This window comes from Thermobia domestica, chromosome 16 (genome assembly GCF_964235325.1).
Source record: "Thermobia domestica chromosome 16, izTheDome1.hap1.1, whole genome shotgun sequence".
Lineage (NCBI taxonomy): Eukaryota > Metazoa > Arthropoda > Insecta > Zygentoma > Lepismatidae > Thermobia > Thermobia domestica.
This window is the reverse complement of record NC_137469.1, coordinates 812,856-834,666: the sequence shown is the minus strand read 5'-3', so window position 1 is coordinate 834,666 and position 21,811 is coordinate 812,856. Positions and strand designations below refer to the sequence as shown.

At 33.7% G+C, this 21,811-nt stretch overlaps 1 long non-coding RNA gene across 1 annotated transcript in view; it reads right to left on the bottom strand.

Moving 5' to 3' along the window:
* LOC145672865 (uncharacterized) overlaps positions 1–21,811 on the bottom strand; it is a 285,955-nt gene that overhangs the window by 104,093 nt on the left and 160,051 nt on the right. The window lies entirely within an intron of this gene.

Sequence of the window (21,811 nt, the reverse complement as noted above, 5' to 3'; positions counted from 1 at the left end):
AGGCGTTTCGGAGACAAAAGTGATAGGTGATATCTATGAAATAAATTATTGTTGTAATGTCTGAAGTAGAACTACTTATGAATAAAAAAAATGAAATGAAATCTTTAAGTTTTACGTCCCACGGTTATGAATAAACAATAACTGGTTTTAAACATTCTACAAAGTAGGTGACAATATTATTAAAAGCAAATGACAACTTCTCTTAAAACTTCACGGAACTAAATTAAAAAAAAAAAAAAAAAAAAAAAAAAAAAAAAAAAGCATGATCAAAGCGTGTTTGCATAATAAACAACAGTTACAGTTTTTAAACATGATCATGTGTGTGAACCATCATTTCGTTGTATGTATGCTCTATATCAAATTTCCTCCATTCTTCGTTCGCCATGATCATTTTCTGCTTTTCCTTCCTCTCTAAGAGTATCATCAAATTCTATATCGTTGTAGAATTTTTAGGAAGGAATGTCCTGCCAGTCTATTCAATAATGTTGTTGAAGCAATCGTCTGATTTCATCTATTCTTACCATGTTACGATGTAAGATACTGTCCTTAGAATGTACTGTGTTATGCGAAAACAATACATTTTTAACTTAAATGAATCTAGTTGTAACTTGTGGACGAGAGTCGCTTTGAAATTGTTTTTATTTACACACTACAGATGTCAAAATAACAAGAAGCAGTTTGTGTTTGTAAATATAAAGATTTTCCTCCGCCATTTTGGTTTGTTGGAGTGGATAAGAGCGAATTTGTAATTGTATGGCAACATTTTCCCATATTTGAACGTAATTTGCACCGCTTATTGGATTTTTTGAAACTATAAGCCATATATCATATGAAAGCTATCAATACAATTGATCCAATGATGCCAATAGCTCAAAATCGAATATTCTTGGACAAGATGCCGTTTGGAAATGGATGATTCATGTTATATCATACACAAAACAAAAAATACAACCATATTAACTTTATATACGAAACAAAAGAAATAAATGACATTACTGTTGGATAAGAAACTTGGTCAGGTTCATTTCTTCTCAATTAAGTAAACGTAGATGAGAAAGATACCTAGGTGATAGATGTTTGTTCTAGTTTTCACAAAATATATTAGATAACATGAACAAAATTGTTTCGAATAAGTCAGTGAAGATAGAAATGCCTGAAGAAGATACATCTGTAAAATTTAAGAATTATGTACGATGAAAATGCCATTTGTGATTTATGTTGATTTTGAATGTTTATTATATAAAGATAAGCTGTGAAGAGTGTTATCCACAGAACGAGCCATATCAACAACATAAAGCGTCTGGACTTTCTCATTATATTATAAAAAGCGATGGAACTAAAACAAATCCTGTTATATACAGAGATAAAGCTAAGAAGTTTACAAGCAAACTAAAGAAACAATCCAAACATATATTCAGTGGTGCTATTTAGCCAGTTCGCTAGAACCGATTGTTAAAATATTTTCGGTTCGCAGAACCGTTTGATATACCGAAACATAACAATGAATTTTACCCAGTTATACCAAGGAACAGTAAATTTTAGTAATTAACTATCTTTGATTTTAGTAATCCTTACAGCTACAGGGTTAAACATATGATCTCTCAGAGCAAGGTATAAGCGTTTATTACTCAATTTCAAATGCTCAGATATCAAAAATGAGAACTGGGATCACATGAATGTGGGGATGGTGAGGGTTATTTATATTTGAAATGAGCACATAGCATTATCAATTGTCGATCCATTGCTGGATTAAAGTCTTTCTAACACTTTTTGACAACCATCTATCTTGGACAATTCATTTCCAAGATATTCTTAGTACTACCTAATTTTGAAATACAACCATGATCATATAACCGGGCAATTTGTAGCTCTTTTGTATAATAATTTTAATATAAAAGTTAAAATACCTAAGTTTGTTCTGATCATGAAACATAATTTAACGGAATATAACTCACAATTGTTTATAAAAGATTTTGAATGTACCAAAAGAAGAAGAAGAAGAAGAAGAAAAACATCTGACAGCTAATAACGAAGAACGATATATATCATTCAATAAAAAAAAATGTTGGAACTATCGAATTAAAATTTCTAGATTCATTTAGATGTATGGCTTCTAGTTTACTGAAATTATCGTGAAATCTAACAACAGAACTAATGATTCATACACAATGCTTCTATCCTTATCAAGAACAATTTGAACTCGTAATAAAAAAATGTTGGAACTATTGAATTAAAATTTCTAGATTCATTTAGATGTATGGCTTCTAGTTTATTGAAATTATCGTGAAATCTAACAACAGAACTAATGATTCATACACAATGCTTCTATCCTTATCAAGAACAATTTGAACTCGTAATAAGAATACAATATATGGATATACGATTATGTTCAGAAAAGACATACGATATACGATGATTTGGGCAAGTTCATAAAAGATAATTAAAACCTAAAGAAGCATTCTTCAACAAGCTTAATAACACAGGTATTGGTGAAAAACACTTTGTACCTGGCAAAACAGTTTGGAACAAGTTAAATGATAAAAATCTTCAAGAATATCATGACTTGTGTTTAAAAACGGATAGTCGTTATTAGTAGATGTGTTAGAGAAACATGTATAAAAGCTTATTTTCATTATCCCCCTTGGTATACTGTGCTGTATATTTAATTATGTATTTTAAAAATGTTCTATTTTGATATTGTAAATATCAGTCAGTGCCGGACTGGCCACGTTGGCTGCTTGGCAATCGGGCCGGAGGGGCTGCAGAAATCACGAGGCGAAAGACCTGTAGGTCTTGCTCGAATTTTCGCAACCGTAAATGCTTTCTTGAATCTTTTTACCAAAAAGTCTGCGGAAGCCTATCCTCGTCTTTCCGAAAGAAGTCTTCTCGGGCCCCCTTGTTCATATCAGTACGGCTCTGTGAACCAGTAAAACTTCGTACTTACCAAAGGTTCCCTCTAGTCCGTATCGTTAAGTTATGGATTTGGGGGGAAGGGGGATTTAAGGACCCGCGCCAAGGATTCTCAACTTGGCCAGCCCGACTGGTATCAGTTAAAAATTCAACTCACTTCCTAGTTAAGACATAGAAAGGAGTGAAAGTGATAAAAATATAGAAATTGAAATTACGAAGAGACGAAAGTGAAAATGAAAATAAGAATATATAAACAGCCTACAAATAAACAACAAGCAATCATTCTTCGTAATACAAGCTCTGTGGGACTTGTCACCAGTATCACTCTTAAAAGACCGACCGTTAGGAAATGAGGAAATGGTTACTCGAAGTCATGGCATTCTTACTTATTTACTGTGCACACTGTCATGTTTACTTACCTTTTTCACTTGTTATAAGAAAATCATAAACAAGAAGTTCATATTTGTGAAGGTCTCCTGCAGACAGCCTTTACATCTTCATTTAGATTCATTTATAATTAATTCATGTTATGTCTAACATCATTAGGTTTTGTTCCATTCAATATTGACTTTAAGTGCTATTGAAATATGAAAACCTCTATATTACAAAATATTCTGTAATTCATTTATTAAAGATTTATGAGAAGCAACTCTCATCTTTTATTTATTTAACAATCATCAGATACAGCAGAGGCCATTTTATACTGGATATCTAACAACAACAATAACAATGGAAAGGTATCGGCCAAGGCCTGTTTAGTAGTACCATCCCGGAATTTGCCTGGTAGGACTAAGAAAAACTTTGGAAAACCCCAGTCAGGACAGTCCGCAACGAGAATCGAACCTACGACCTCCCGAATGTGAAGTCAACGCTCTACCACTTGAGCTAGTTCACTCGGTCGCTTTATCATTTCACTATGAATTAAATACAGTCTTCAGTTACCAAACAGTTATCGAACCATTATTTTAAGTTACGAAACAATACGGTAGCACGTGATTAACTTGGATTGAATTTGAGTTTAGCACCTCGATCAGCAGCGAGGCTATATGAGACGTGCACCTACAGCTTAACGTAGGAACTGAATAGTATCTGATAGCACATGAGTTCCTACCAGGAATTGAACTCGGGTCTCCCACGCTAAAGGCGTGTTCGCTAACCACTTAGCCACGAGGGAGCTCAGGAGTTTAGCTTAGAACTTAATATAGAATTAGAACTATTAAGTGATTGCAACATGGCTTTGATGATAGAGAAAGGCATAAGAGGTGGAATTAGCCAATATTCAAACAGATATGTAAAGGCAAATAGTGAACATACGGAAGATGATAAACAAAATACTTAAGATTCTTATTTTATGTATTTAGACGCAACTCATATGGATGGGCAATGAGTTAATATCTGCCGTATAATGGATTTAAATGGCAAGATGAGGAAGAAATAGAAGCAATAGGCTTCACAAATATTCTTCTTAATTGTGATAATGGTTATGTATTAGAAGTAGATCTTCAATGTCAAAGAGAACTACATGACCATCATAAAAACTATACTTTAGCTCAACACATGTGTCCACCTGGCTCAAAACAATCTAAGCTATTAACAATTGTAGACTGACTATAAAATCCGTGCTAAGTGACAAAACTAAAATATTGATTAAGCAGCCGAAATGTTACTTCAGAACTGATGGGACATATAAGCGCGCGCATTCTTCTGAGGATTATTTGTACTACTTCCACAGTGAAGACTAGAGAGCCAGTTTTTCATTGAGTAGTGTTAGACATAGAGGCCACGTTTTTACATTAAACCGAACTTTTTCATTTTGGCTCTTAGCACGGATTTTATATTCAATCTACAATTCTATATGATAAATAAAAATATGTGATTCACTATGGAAACTCAGAACAACGTCTGTCACTAGGACTAAAGAAAATACATCGAGTAATAGAGTTTAAAGTTAAATGGGTTAAAGAATTATATCGACCTAAAGACACAGATGACAACAAAAGCAACAAATGATTTTGAGAAAGATTATAAGTTGATAAACAACTCAGTGTTTGGAAAGACAATGGAAAATATTTGGAAAAGACTTAACATTAAACTTTAGGTGATGAAAAGAAATATGAAAAGCTTGTAATGAAACCAAAGTATAATGTAACGTGAATAGAGACTAGAATGAAATTTTTTATTGTTTGTCAGAAATAGTTCTTGCTTTCCCTTTCACTACACTATGTTTGTTGAAATTAAGAGGATTGTTTCCGTGAATTCTTTCTAGGTATTTTCAATCAATTGTTTTTATAAACAATAAAAAATTTCATTCTAGTCTCTATCCACGTTACACTCCTCCACTTAAAAAACATACTACTGAGTGATCCTGAAATGGACACCAATAATTAATTTCATTCTAGTCTCTATTCACGTTACAATAAAAACACAACAATGTATACAGAGAACTTAGTAACTGTACATATGAACAGGATTAAAGGATCAAAGTATATGTTGTCGATATATTTCTATCTGTCAACATACCCTTCTTCGAAGTAATTAACTCTATGGCCTATGGAACCCAGAGGTTCAATATCGCATTCACAAAAGCTCTCCATTGACTTCTGTCCTTAGCCAACTAGATCCACTTTCTACTTAACTATGCCGTGATTTTGTCCCGTGAGATTTAGGCCAGGCAACAATTGTGTCTCCAAAAATTCAAACTTAGCTATTAAATTTAGCGAGATCTGCAATACACAGATGCCGTTATCAAATTGTGTGCATATTCTTTAATGGATTCTGTGTATTACTCAGTTATTCTACCTATTTATCATATTTTTATTAATTAATATTAGTAATGTCAATTCATTAACTACAAAACACCAGGAAATGAAAACACCCATGTTTTTTTATTTACCTCCTTTTTCAGGGAGAGCTTTTTCCCTCCACCCACCTCACCAGTCCCACCTACCAGTTCCCTCCCTCCCTATTCCCTACCAGCTTTCCACCCCAAGTACCCACCGGCTTTATAGGGTGGCTGAAAGAATAGATAGACAGGGGGAAAGCAGGCAGAGGAGAAGGCTGGCTTCGGAGCGGGTATAAGGGCACAGAGGGCATCAGGTCGGGATCAACATTTAGGATTCAGGCGTCAGGGCAGATATCAAGAACCCCAGCGTCAGGTCAGACAGAAGCATAGACACCCAACCAGACAGACAGATAATATGTCGTGGTAAGGCTTCTTCTTCTTTCTTCTTCGTCGAAACAACTGAAAAAGAAATACTAACTGTTTGTGGATGCGTTCGTGAGAAAAGTCGCATTCGGTAAAAATTAAGTTTTTTCCCTTGAAAGTAAAAGAAGAAAACTTTCTTAATGTAGTAATTGTTGTAAACAACAATTACTACATTAGATAACTTTTATTCTTTTAGTTTCAAGCGATAAGACTAATTTTTACCGGTGTGACTTTCCTCACGAGCCACCCCTGTGTATAAACAATGTTTGTGTGCGATCTGTAGACATAAAAGGTAACATATGTGATGCTTATGAAGAAAAGCAAACTGGAATAATAAAGGATTTAGCTTTCAAGATTCACTCTCTCGTCATCAGAATGTATCCAAGACCGAAGAAGAGGGAGAGTACTAGACAAAAGTGTCACTATCACCATATTGAATTCTGTGCTAGAAGGTTAATGTGAAAGGACGTGAGGCGACGTCAAAGTATTTACTAGATAATCAGAGATGAGAAAACTTTAACGGCAAAGGCACGGCACACAAAATATTACTAATAACCATGAGACACAACAACTGTAATTTGAAATACTGCAGAAAGAGAAGAGATTCGGGTAGAACGAAACTGGAGACAGTGTGGTTGGTGATTAGGGTTATGATTATGATAATGATGATGATGATGGTGGTGGGGGAGGAGTTACGATTAATTAATTAATTAATTTAATTAACTTTTTATTTATATTTCTTTTTTTACCTACTATAACATATCTATTTACATAAATTATTTCTTTATTTAATTTATTTATTTATATTTTTTATTAATTTAGTTCACCACACTGTCTCTACCCTTTCACCACCCATTCATTCTAATTATCTTCCTCTTTCTCTAATATTTCACATTACAGATGTTGTATCCATTGGGTTCTTTCGAGTGATTTTGTATGAGACGTGTTCATTATTTAACTTTTTCTCATCTCTTGATACTAGTCAGACTTTGACCTGATAACACGTTCTTCCACCATAACATTGTTGCAGAATATTCAATATGGCCAACAGTGACACTTTTTTCTTCATTTCTTCACTCTTTTCTATATTCTGATGGAGAGACGTAGAAAAGGAAAGGAATGATATTGAGCAAGTAAATTGAGAAGCGACTAATTCTTATTATAGTGTGTAAAAGAATGATTCTTACAATAGAGAGAGAGAGAGAGATTATGAAGAAGTGAAGACTGTTGGATACAGAGAAAGGAGAACGAAGAAGACACATTCAACACATATTGAAGAAAGCAGAAGAATTATTTGAAGAAGAATCTGAAAGCAAAAGAATTTTCCGAAGAAGATAAGTCGTTGTGTAAAAGTCTGTAAATGCTACAATACTTACGTATCTGGATCGCAGCGCGAGGTCCCTCGCTGTATCAGTGTTTGTGGTGATGAGGAATGTAGGCGTTTGGATGTGTGTACGTGTATATGTTGTGTATATCCACCCGCCCAGCCAAGCACCCACACCCCCACCCTCCCTTCTTCCAAGGCCCCCTCAACCCATCCGTCAGCCCGTCTCCCCCTTACCGGACCGTCAGCCCAGCGGCCCAAACACCCGTCCTGTCCGCCAGTCTACTCCCCTGCCTGCCCATCCAGTCACCACCAATCTTCCTACAGATCCTAAGAAGATTGGTGGTAGACATACCCCATCCATCTATTGATCCAGCCACCCCACTTAATCAAGCACCCACCCCTAAAACCCCAAGCTAATTCTTTTAAGGAGGATTTATGTTTATTTTTTATTTTTTCATTTTTTCTAACAGACATTACATTTTTATAAATGATATATTACAATAATTTATTTCTGATTTGTTGTCTTCTTGTCTGATGAAATCCAATCCAGTGGCGAAAACAGTTACAAGCATTTCTGGATCTTCAACTTCTTCGTATCAATTCCAAATAATACACAGCGTCCATCAACTTAGATTCTTTAAGACAACCAAACAGTTAGTGGTATTGCATTCTCATAACATTGAGTTAACAGAATTTTTCAAGCAAAAGACATAGGACAAACGTTGCATTAGTGGCTTATTCTTCTGCCAACTCTCTTTCCAATTTCCGCAGGTCAGTTGGTTGATCAAATTCATCAAGAGTACTGTCACCAGCGATTAAGCGACAATCACAAGATATTTACATGCTTTGTTTTAGGTATTGATTCTTTTGCATTTGTATTTCGACTCTCAGTAACAACAGAGAAGGTCATTTTGTATATTTGCATAATTGACGGGTCAATATGTGGTCCTTAGAAATTCCAAATTGCCAGTTATCAGTTAGTGATGGAGAACCACACTGCACTTTTTCTCCTGCAGAATTCCATAATAGGAAAATTTGTGTCCATGAGTCTCTACGTAGATGACAATATAAAATCACTCACAAAGTGTGAATCGCTCAAAGTTTCCCTGAAGAAAACATTCTATATTTCCTGTTGAAATTTAATTATAATTTCATCTACTGTAATCCTAGAAACTCCACACTCTGATCACACAATGCTATATGTGATTCCATATGCTTCCTCTTCAGTCAGCAGCTGGTCGATTTAACATCTTGATTGTTTCATTCCAACCGCAGCACAAAAATATCGATTTCCAGTTGTAGACAAAAGGCTTCAGATCCTGTTGAAAAAGAGAGATTTTAAGAAACAAAGATTGTCAAGGATCCTTTATCATTGACAGTAGTCAAAGAAAGATACCAGTACCAACAAATTTGCAACAAGGTAACAAGAATTATGATTACCATGTGGAAATTTTGAGTTGCCATTGTGGAAACAAACAAATAAAATAGAAGCGTTCGCACCAGAGATGGTGACATAAGAAATGGTGATGGAAATAGGGTTCCGTGGGCGTTGATGTCAGTAGTAGGAGACTGACTGCAAAAGCCGACACTTCAGAGAAAGTATTATTAATTATTTAATAATAATAATAATAATAATAATAATAATAATAATAATAATAATAATAATAATAATAATAATAATAATAATAATAATTATTATTATTATTATTATTATTATTATTATTATTATTATTATTATTATTATTATTATTATTATTATTATTATTAAAAAAACGAAACATTCTGGCTCAACAAATGCATATATATATATATATGAGCCAACACTAACAAGTAAAGGGTCCAAATGGATGAATCGAGTTACGGGATGAGACATAGTGCACCTGATAGAAGGTGTGAAAATATGTGTATGTGCAAAGTTATAGCGGCTGAGCGCCATAAGAAACGGAGGGGGAGAGGGTCAAAGTTGGTAGGAGAAGGGCTATGCTATGTTATAGAAATACATCAAATAAACTGTTGAATCGTGTAAATAGTAAAAGATAGACAATGCAAACGGTGGCAGTTTCACATATTGGCAAAAGAAGAATGGACAGAGCAGATCACGAATCTCCGCCGCCATCTTGAAATATGTGATATTTTTTTGAAATGGAAAGGTAGTCATGTGATACATCAATTAGGGCCAGCATGTTCTCAAAAAGTCAATTGTGAACTTTATTGATCATTATCTGCACTTATTTAGAAGATTTAAGATTATCTTTATAGTTATTTACGAAAATCTGGGAGACTGATACTCGTATATTGAAAGTTAGGATTATCACATAAACACATATCAGTTAAACAACCTACAAGCCAAGAAAACTAGCAGTGAAATTTGATATCCAAGTTGTATATTATTACATTATTATTTATGACATTACTTTCAATTTGCTTCATATACTGCCGAAGAGAACTGTTCCAGTCTGAAACAACCGCCTCAGCTTTTTTTTTATTGCTTTGTTTCTCTTGCTTTTGGTCGAAAACAATGTGGACTTTATATAGCTACCTTTCGTTAAATGACATACTTACTAATATAGACCATAACACAATAAAATTTGATAGATTGAAATGCAATTATTACGTACTGTACATAAACCACAATATTTTTCACCACTTGCAATATTTCTCACTCAACTTTCTTTGTCCACCTTCGTAAGCAATAGCAACTTGGGATGAGTGTAGCATGTGATATCTAAACGAAAAGTGGTTCGCAAGTTCGGAAGTTGCAATCATGATCCATCGGAGTAATCGTGTCCTGTGCCAACATTATCACAATAATCGAAGGCTTCATATTGCAAACAAACTGATCAAACATAATGCGGCATGACTCGAGAAAGCCACCTCGCCCGATAACTTATTTTCCGCTACAACTTCATTGCTCTATTCAACTGCAGTAGGTGGACAAAGAAAGTTGAGGGGAAAATATAGCAAGCGGTGAAAAATATAGTGGTTTATGTACAGTACGTAATAATTGCTTTCCAATCTATCAGATTTATTGTGTTATGGTCTATATTCGTATGTCATTTAACGAAAGGTAGCTATATAAAGTCCACATTGTTTTCGACCAAAAGCAAGAGAAACAAAGCAATAAAAAAAAAAGCTGAGGCGGTTGTTTCAGACTGGAACAGTTCTCTTCGGCAGTATATGAAGGAAATTGAAAGTAATGTCATAAATAATAATGTAATAATATACAACTTGGATATCAAATTTCACTGCTAGTTTTCTTGGCTTGTAGGTTGTTTAACTGATATGTGTTTACGTGATAATCCTAACTTTCAATATACGAGTATCAGTCTCCCAGATTTTCGTAAATAACTATAAAGATGATCTTAAATTTTCCAAATACGTGCAGATAATGATCCAAAAAGTTCATAATTGACTATTTGACAACATGCTGGCCCTAATTGATGTATCACATGACTACCTTTCCATATCAAAAAATATCACATGTTTCAAGATGGCGGATTTCAAGATGGCGGTGGAGGTTCGTGATCTACTCTGTCCATTCTTCTTTTGCCAATATGTGAAACTGCCACCATAGCATAGCCCTTCTCACACCAACTTTGACCCTCTCCCCCTCCGTTTCTTATGGCGCTCAGCCGCTATAACTTTGCACATACGTATATTTTCACACCTTCTATCAGGTGCACTATGTCTCATCCCGTAACTCGATTCATCCATTTGGACCCTTTACTTGTTAGTGTTGGCTCATATATATATATATATGCATTTGTTCAGCCAGAATGTTTCGTTTTAATAATAATAATAATAATAATAATAATAATAATAATAATAATAATAATAATAATAATAATAATAATAATAATAATACTTTTACTGGCGATACGCATTACTACCACTTGTTTTTTTAAAAAAGAAAAACTATTTCTCTTGTCGTTTCTAAATGTTTCGCATTTGCTAAATTAATATTTCAATTTAAGTTGATTTGGAGGCTGGAACAAGAGTGTATTATATGAATTAAAAAAGCAATAGCACAAGAGATAGCAACGTATGCTAGTTTCTCCCACTTCTTTGAAGGTTGCTTTAGCAGCTAATCACGCGTAGAATAATTTATTCACAGTGTGTGCTAATTTTTAATTCTAGAAAAGGAATAATAATAATAATAATAATAATAATAATAATAATAATAATAATAATAATAATAATAATAATAATAATAATAATAATAATAATAATAATGTGGAATTAGAAGCAGTCTGATTGTTATAGTCGTTTCACTCAGAAACAGTTGGACTATAAATGGCGCCATAGAGAGAAATGGTCAACAAATTATTTTCAAAAATACAAAACAATAAATAAATAAATAACTCACCAAAATATTGGTTTCACGGAGCACGGATCGCAAAGGATCCAATGTGAAACCAAACCAGTCTTCACTTTTGAATCATAACCTGGATGTTTTAAGAGACTTTCTTGAATAACAGACAAATAATTCACATCTTAACATTAGATTAACTTTGAAGAAATAAATCATTCGAGTATATGGTAACGATTTTTTAAATAATAAACTATTGTTTGGTTGTAAAACAAAACAAAAATTATGTAGGGACAATCAATCTTAAATATTGTTAGAAAAAAATCAAATTATTTCAACGATGTCTTTCGTAGGAGTTCCGCGGTGAATGTGACAGTGTCAACATCTCCTAGAGTGAGCTGCCGAAGAGGAAATGGAAAAAGTGAAACATTCTCATCGTGCTCTTTTCATACACGTTTACAAATACTCCTGAAATCATCTACATTCATTTACAATTACATTTAATCTATTTGTTCATTTTTTCCAAATCTTTCACCCTGACTATCTGCGTAACTGTCCCTCTTCTTCCCGTTGGAACTCCATCACGATTTTGACTCTTACTACGTCTGATTGTGACTATACATGTCTTTACCTAACTGTGACACATTATTTCTCCTATTCTAAACTTACACAATTAACAATTTTTATTTTTCTATTTATTTCCTACTATATATGACAGGTAATGCGACTTAAAAGTCGACAAAAAAAAAAATGCAAATGGCGTCATCCGCCATTTGTAAAATTCTTTACAATTTCTTACAAAATAATTCAATTCTTGTACAAGTAATTCAATTTACAAACATTTTTAGCATATTTGACTTTAAAGTTGATGCTCCTTTTAAAAAACACCATTAATGGTGATGAACACAAGACAAGATGTCTTTCATAAGAAAGGAGTTCAAATTTAAAAAATAAAAAAAAAGTAATCTAAGTGCATCCAAAACTATCATTCTGCAGTGATAACTCTATGACCTATGGAACCAGGAGGTTCAATGCCGCGTTCACAAAAGCTCTCCATTGACTTCTATCCTTAGCCAACTGGATCCAGTTTCTACTTTGTATTCCTATTTCTGCGATATCCATCTTAATATTGTCCTCTCATCTACGCCTAGGTCTTCCTAATGGTCGTTTTCCGATTTGTCTTCCAGTTAAAACTTTGAAAGCGTTCCTACTTTCTTCCATTCTGTCTACATGACCTGCCCACCTGAGCCTCCTAGATTTGATGACCCTAACAATGTTTGATAAACCGTGTAAATTATGTAGTTCCTCGTTATGAAGTTTCCGCCATTCCCCATTCCCGTTCCCCTTGGATTCGAATACAGAAATACATTTTGTCCGCGTTCTTCCCTCGGAGTAAGCGACCATGTTTCGCAACCATATAGAACAACAGGCATGATTATCGTTTTATATATTTTAAGCTTCAAATTCCTCGACAGAAGTCGCAACGACAAGAGAATTTGAACTGAAAATAATACGAATTCCGACATTTAATTTTTGTCGACACTTAATCGACTTTTAGTCGACATTTAATTTCTGCAATGATATACTGTTTCAATATGTTGTATACTTTATTTTCAACATTTTATTGAGGAAATAACAGTTCGTCCAACTCTTCTATGTATTATGACACAAAATAACATGTGATTATTATACTTTCAAAAATCAGGAAAAAATCCAGATCCTAAATAGTATCAAGGGGAAAGGGTAAATATGTGGACACAGAGCGTTCACATAAAAAGGATTCCTATTGGAGTAATATTGAACGACAAAAAATGTTTTTGTATGAAGATTAATATTAGTAGTAATAATTTTACGAAGAATACAATGGTCAGATTTGGTTCCAGGGATTATCATTTACAATTTAAACTAAAGCTGTAGTTGGCTGAGTGAGAGAAAGCTTATCTATGATACAAGAGGTCCCTGCTTCAATCCCTGGCTATGTGGGTTTCTGATGGATAACATCTTGTCCGTAGATTTCCGACACATTGAAAAGGATTCTCTCATTTCCCTCCCACATTACCATTCCACCAATTATTCCATAATTATTCACTTTTCGTTACTTAATCCTCTCCTGCAACCCAATGGACACAACCGCTGGAAGTGAAACTAAAGATATCACTCTATGCTTAAAAGTTTAGTTAGTTACATGTTTTATTAGTCGAAGTTGCATTTTATGTGCGAATATAGGTGCGATAAATCTTTCTATTGCGTTGATAGAGGCCTTTAAGGGACCCATATAAGCAGACACATGCATGAAGAAACCTTCCAACACGCATGAAAAATTATAAAACCACAGGCAAGTTTATCGTGTATGGCCTCGTTCATGCATGTTAAAAGTTCTCAAAATCTTCTGTAAACATGCATGATGGTTTTGCCGTTCTTTATGCATATTTATCGTGTATGTGCTCATTCATGCAAGTTTTTGTTTTATATTTTGGTCCGCCAATCACGATAGCGGAAAAAATCACGTGACTCTTTAATCCGATTCATTCTTCTAGTAAGATGGACAGCAAGTTGGTACGTGTGTGGGCAAAAATTCTTCGAACATGGATGACGAAACAAATCTTTCATGCATGTTGGTCATGTAAGTGTGAGCGTCTATGGCCGCCATTAAACTTCAAGAAGGAAAAATAAATTTTTGCGCCATTATCAAGGTTTTTATTACTAGCATATGGACCCACGGTACTTTGCATAGTTACTTATCCATGCTAGTCTTACTAAATATTTAAGATGTTCTTCAATTACGCCATGCAAATGTAATTTTATACCAAATTAAAACTGTTGTTGCACTGGTTTTCTGGTTTTTCTTTATTTTTGATAGTATTGTTTTCTTGACTATAAGTCTGAACTATGGTTATTTAAGCAGAGGGGTCATTTAAGGAGAGCAGAGGTTCATTTCCCCTCTTCCCTGAGTTTGAGAAATACATTCTTTTTAATCAATTGTGTTTACTAATATATTAAACAAAAACTTCAAACTCTTATGAAGTTGGACAATTTTGCTCCTCACCCCAGCAAAAACCGAAAGTACGCTACTGTACTCAGACACAAATGACATTGTGAGTAACTGTACTCAGGTACGAATAAAGTAACATATTTCAAGAAAGTAAATCCCCACATGAAACGGGTTTGCATATCCAGACTCCTCATTATGAAAACATTTACGATCACTCCATCCCAATCATTTCACGGATTTCAACCTTTTATGTAAGTTATTAGGACACAAAATCGAATGAGATATATTCGTAAAACACTTTTATACATTACAAGAGCTGTAATATCCAAATATTCACAGTAAACTTATAGTCCTATCGGACTAAACAAAAGCAAGTGTGGAAAAAATATGAAATTCGGAAAAAATTCGGAAAGTGAAATTTCCGATTTCGGAAAATTTTGGTCATCCCTACTCTGAAGTGACAACTGTCACACTTTAAAACTTTTTCAAATAATCATCTTCGTAAATATTAGGTATGCTTAAAAATAGAGTTGGTGTAATGTGTAGTTTTGGTATTAACATAATATTATATTTTTGTACTTTAACTATGACTTTCAACTCTTTTCCCAATTGTACTATCGCTTACAACTATCAAACTTTTATAACATTTTATAGGATTAGTTTGCATTCACTAGGTATGATTAAATATCAAGATACGGTACCTTTTTTTGTAATAATTTTGTGGTTTTTGAATGGAAAATATAGGCCTAGCAATGTAAGGGGTTAAGTGGTTATTACAAACCCTATCAACAGAAATAAGAAATAATAGACTAATGTACATAGATGAAAACAATAAACATACATGCCGGTAATACTTCTTAGAATTACATAGATTTACATACAAAATGTTGTGTCCTATATTTCACAGCTCATTCTTTTCATTGAGGATATGATGTCTTCTTTTAATTTTGCTTTGAGTTGCGTAAGTCCGGGCTCATTGGCTTGTAAGAGATGAAACAGGAACTTCCCAGATGATATTTTCAAAAGGCACCCAACAGAAGTCTTCATTTTCTGGCCAGTAGAATATAGAAGGCTTAGAGCGATTAATGAATTGCACTCTGACGTACAAAAATACCGAAAGCACCCTTTTCATATTTTAACCATTTCATGTATGTGCTAAAATTATTCTATAAAAAAGATTTCAAGAGTTTCACAGTTGTAATTTACGAACAATGACACAATTTGTAACAAAACTTAAAACTGTATATTTCCGTACATGTAAAATATAAAAAATAATAATTACAAAAATACAAAAACACTCTCTTCATTTTTAATCATACCATGTATGTGGTAAGATGAATGTACAAAAAAAGTTTCGAAAGTTTAATAGTTGTAATTTTTGAGCAATGGCACAGTTGGTAAAAAACCCTAAAATTGGCTTTGTATGTCCATTAGTGTTTACTACTTAAAGAGCAAAAATTAAGCTTTCATTTGACACCTGGATGAGCCCAATAACTTGAAAAATGAGGAAGTTATGGTAATTTTAGTTCCATGATGCTGAGTGCCGGAAAGTGAAATTGAAGTAAAATTCACATTTTTCAAACAAATTTTCCCGGTCTGTTTTTCATCCAAAAAATCGGAAAAAATTAATTTAGCATAATTTCATTGGTATTTTTGTATGAAAAATTTTTGAAGAGAATCTGAGACATTGAAGCACAGTGCTCTAGGTGATTTAACATGGAATGACCCAATTACGTAAATATTATTGTGTAGGTTATCGATTTCTGGCCGTATTAAAATTTGAATATTTTTCGGATTGCACTTTAAAGTAAGTCCTCTATATATAATCCTGACTGGAAAAACGTGTTTCAGTTCAATTCGTTAATCAGTATTTGTACTAATATATTTTTACTATTTTTACTATTTAATATCGTATACACTTCATTTCTCAAATCGAAATTTCATAAATGTATACCGGTACTTATATTGGACTACAAGTCCATATTCGCAAATAAATTGCCATTTAGTTAACGTAAATGACGAATTGTTTCGTTTTGAAGTTCGTACTTTAAATAATAATAATAATAATAATAATAATAATAATAATAATAATAATAATAATAATAATAATAATAATAATAATAATAATAATAATAATAATAATAAATTCATAGTCTTATCTTTATCACAAAATTTCGGGCGTAATCAATAAACGAGTTAAACGAAACCAAATGTCACTTATGCTTTATATCTATCTATCTATCTATCTATCTATCTATCTATCTATCTATCTATCTATCTATCTATCTATCTATCTATCTATCTATCTATCTATCTATCTATCTATCTATATCTATCTATCTATCTATCTATCTATAGATAGTTAGTTAGTTAGTTAGATAGATAGATAGATAGATAGATAGATAGATAGATAGATAGATAGATAGATAGATAGATAGATAGATATAGATATATAGATATAGATAGATATAGGTATAGATATAGATATATACACCTTTTTTGTTAATACTTAGTTTTAGAGTACCCCAGGCACATGTTTTTTGAGGAAACACTGTTCAGAAGGGTGACCGGAGGTATTAATCCGAGATTTACCTCTTCCAGCCCGCCATACACACAAAATTGTTAAAGCATAGGATAAAAGTATATATGCATTACAAAAAACAGTGAATAATTTGCATGAACTCTACTTGAAATTCTATCGAATCGAATCCGACAGGAACATAAACAGAAAAATCGAGAACAAGTATAAAAAAAAGTATTGTACTCTGGTGGGACTCGAACTAACCTTTAATATTGACTTATGATCTATAGTCTTAGACTATTCGGGTAAGGCGACAGCTTGCAACTGAAGAAAACGTGTTTCAAGTAGCACCTCTTGTTATAGGATGAAATGTATTTTGTACTGTCTGAAGTTTAAGTCTACTTTGTTCTGATGTAATATGTCTATTGAATTTTTTTTATGGTTATGGTATTCGTTACTTTGACGAGTGATATATGTTATTGATATAGGTTTGATTATATATTCGTTCATAAATATTATAAATTATCAGGATTATGATTTTTCATGGAAAATCACTGGTGCATGCGCAGTAGGAACAGAAAGATCCACTTTACTGACGTTTCTGATACGAGTTACAATGTAAATATCTAACAGACTGCCAGTATGTCTTGCTCGCAAGCAGTGGTTCCCAACCGGAGGCGAGCAATCTCATGAGGAGGCGAGAAGAGCGACTAAGGAGGCATAAGCTACTGGCAGAAATAAACTGTGAAATGAATAAAGCACAGAGGGAATGCGGAAGTCTTGCTGGAAATAAATACAAATTGGTGACATTATTATTATTATTTATCTGCTGTACTAACTTACTGAAATTGCGTTTTGTTTATTTCAATGGTAATTAATTCAGTAATCAAGTTAGAGATACATCCTTTGTTCATATTATTATGAATTGTAGCATTTGAGCGACGTAACCATTTATATTTTCCAGTATGTAAATAGTGGTAGTGGAGGAAAAACATATCCTACATTCTTGGGCAACTGATTATCTATATTTTCATGCTAATGAATCTCAATGTATCATATATTTTCGATTGCTTGTTTAAGCCTATTCGTTTATTTTTCACAGCAGTTTGAAGAAATAGTTTTCCACGAGGAACAGAAATTTCGTGAACACTTTCAGACATTTCTTTTTAAATGATTTAATTTGACACCGAAATGATACATGAAACGACCTCATTTCGCTTTTGTTGATAAAGCACCACCCAATAGGATTGTGTATAATTGGTTTTCCGAAATCTAGTGTGGTCGCGCCTTTCTCAGTGATGAATTTTGTGAAGGCGGTTCTCCACGTGTTGTTTCCAATAATTTTGATGCTGTGCCTGAAATGATTAAAAGAGATCGGTATGTTACAGACCGTGATATTCAGGAATCCTTTAGCATTGACATGAAAATAATATATGCAATTTTGACTGGTCACTTGAACGTACGGAAATTTTAACACGTTGGATCCCACACAACTTAACCGAAGCTCAGAAACAGGCTTGTTTGTCCATTGGTATGGACCCGAAAGAAATAGCTCAAAAAATTTAACCAAGGGAAGTTAAATTTGGTGTAGTACATCACTGCAGCGGACAAAACTTGAATCTATTCATATAAACTAAAAACAAAACAGCAATCGACTATCTTGGTGTACTAAATGAGCCAAAACCAACAGAAGTTCTTGTTTCGAGGCGTTCTGCCAACAGATGAATGCTTGTTTCTTTTGTTATACCTGACATGTGGCAACCGAAGCTTCCTGAGGGTGAAGAACTGAAAATACAACAATTTGTTGGCCAGATGTCATCAATGAATTGCGTAAAACAAGCCGAAATTGCCGCATCATTGTTCACCAACACAACGCCAGTTCGCACTCAGCACACCAAGCTATTGTGTTTTCCAGTAAAAGTGTGGAATCAGTAACTTTTTGTCCGTACTCACCTGATTTAACACAATAATTTCTTTTTATTATCATACATGAGAAATAAGATGCGTGGTGAAGATTTATATCGCCTGAAACCACTGTTGACATATTCCGAACAGCAATTTCTAAGGCACTTCTTCAAACTGCTGTGAAACATAAGTGATTAAGGATAATTTGAAAATATAAAGGTCTATTCTTCCGAATTTCATAAGAGTGGAACACTACCATTTCTGTAAGTACTAGTTTGCAGAAGCTTATTTAGTAGCCATCGCATCAAGCAAAAGTAAAGAGCATTTTTGTAATAATTTGCCTGTCAATTAAGAGGCAGGCTGTGTACATGACAGAGTTTAAGAATATGTTGAACTTATTTTGTTTCTCCCTTGTTCCTTATAGAAAAGATTTCTTTAGGACAATTTTATCAAAACTAATTCAGATGATTTTATTGATATTTCATTACTAACCATACAATATGGCGTCAATTATTTCTGATGTTCAGTCAGTTCCACTGGTAACATTTAGCTTTGTGTTTCACCTGCAATGATTATGTTTAAGCAAGGAATCGATTCAAGGACCAAATGGTAATACTGAGAATTCTAAACTTTATTTTGGTCTTCACTAGTCTCTCTTAATGTATAAGTCAACTCTTGATGTATAAATGTTCCCGTTTCCCGGAAACAATCCCTGTAAAGTTATTTCGTCTTTCATTTGCAACAAAAATTTTTGTCTCCACGATATTCCCGAATTTTCTAACAAGTTCCCGTAATTCCAAATTTCCTTCCTTAGAATTCTATACCATTGATTCCCTTAATTTTACGTTGTACACATCTGTATATTTTCACTAAAAAGGAAGGTAGCTAAAAATATTTCTAGAAACGAGAGCTTTTATAGCTTCAGTAGGGATGGATAATGCATATATTCGACTTATTATTTATTAAGGTTTGTTCAAGTTCTAAGGTCTTTTTTTATGTATTTTTTTCAGGTACTGTGACCAGAAGGAAGGATAAACAGTGGAAGTACGCCGCCACTCAAGAAATTTCAGGTTACAGCAAATGCTCAGAAAGTAATGTGGTCCTATAATGTTACTCATGTTAGGAAAAGGCATGTACACGTATATAAAATGGAAGGAAAAAAGTAATAAAAAGTGCTCAAAATCAAGGAAAAGCAGGATTTATTTTTGAAATGTTTTCTTGCGCTTCGCGGCTAGTCTGTCGACCTCACTCATATGTATAGAGGTGCAGTCGTATATTTTAGCCTCGGGCTCATGGTTTTTCACAGCACGGCACTGCTGAATGTGCTAATGAAACTTAACTTGTATTCCATAATTGTTTTTGTTGTTCCTGTCATTTCATTGGGTTGTTAAAATTTAGCTTCCCTTTTCAGCACCGAGGCTATATGAGAGTGGACCTACAGTTTGAGGTGGGACCATAATGCGATCAAATTTTAAGGTTCTCTTACCAGGCATCGAACCCGGGACCTCATGCACCAAAGGTGCGTGTGCTAAAAATCACACTAGCCAGGAGAGTTCCCTGTCATTTCATGTTGAGCTCTGTTCACTAGTAGCCTATTTATTTTGCAAAACGGAAATATATGTGGTGGCTTACCCGTGCCATTTATGAAGGAACACACTTCAGAACTGAATTACAGTTTAATTACAGGTTTATTGTAGAATTGACGAAAACCAATCAAGCTGAGTAAATTTTTCGTTGTAGACGGGTATTACTGGAGACATTCAAAAGATGTTCACTTAATATAATGCAGTTGAAAGACTAAAATAAAAGACAAACTTTTGGGTCAAGTACTATGGGATCAAGGCAGTTATACTCTTGAGTATATTATCCACAGCCAACACAATAGGAATCAAATTCCGGAAGCTCTTCTGGCCGGAAGTACTCTTAGAGTTGCATCACTCTGTCCCATGTTAAAGTGATTCGAGGAACTCCATGATGTTGCAGGCACTTGAACTAAAAAGAGAATTGTATCAACTAGAAAAGAACTAAGTATCTTTCTTATACTCAATCACACCTTAGAAAATCATTATTTAGATATAACTAAATAATTGAGATTTGAGATATAACAATCAAAGTCATTTTATTCACACCACTAAAAGTGACTTTTCAGTTAAGGACTCCAACGAAGACTGGCGGATCTGTTCATATCATATGACTATTCATATTTATTTGCCTGTTTATAGCTTACAAATGAGGACAATCCTCAATTAAGCATTACAGTTGTCAGATATGATTTACATTCTCTATATATTATCAGTAAGATAAGTTTCCACAGAGTAATAGCTTTTTTCAAACAATAATTCTAACAGAGTATTTCTAAATATCCGTTTTTCGTTAATGTTCTTATACTTTGCTGGTAATTTGTTATATAATTTTATACAATTCATATACACAGTTTTAGTGTAGGAAAATTCTAACAAGACACAGTAAGTGATAGGTACAACTAATTATCGTTACCATTAGTCAAGTTCCACTAGTACTTCACTAAACAAGTACTGAAGGGGCTGTCGAGAGGCACGAACCCGAGACTTCCCGACTACCAACCCATAATATTACCAATACATCTACGGCCATTCAGTTTGGTGCAACAGAGAAGGGGTCAT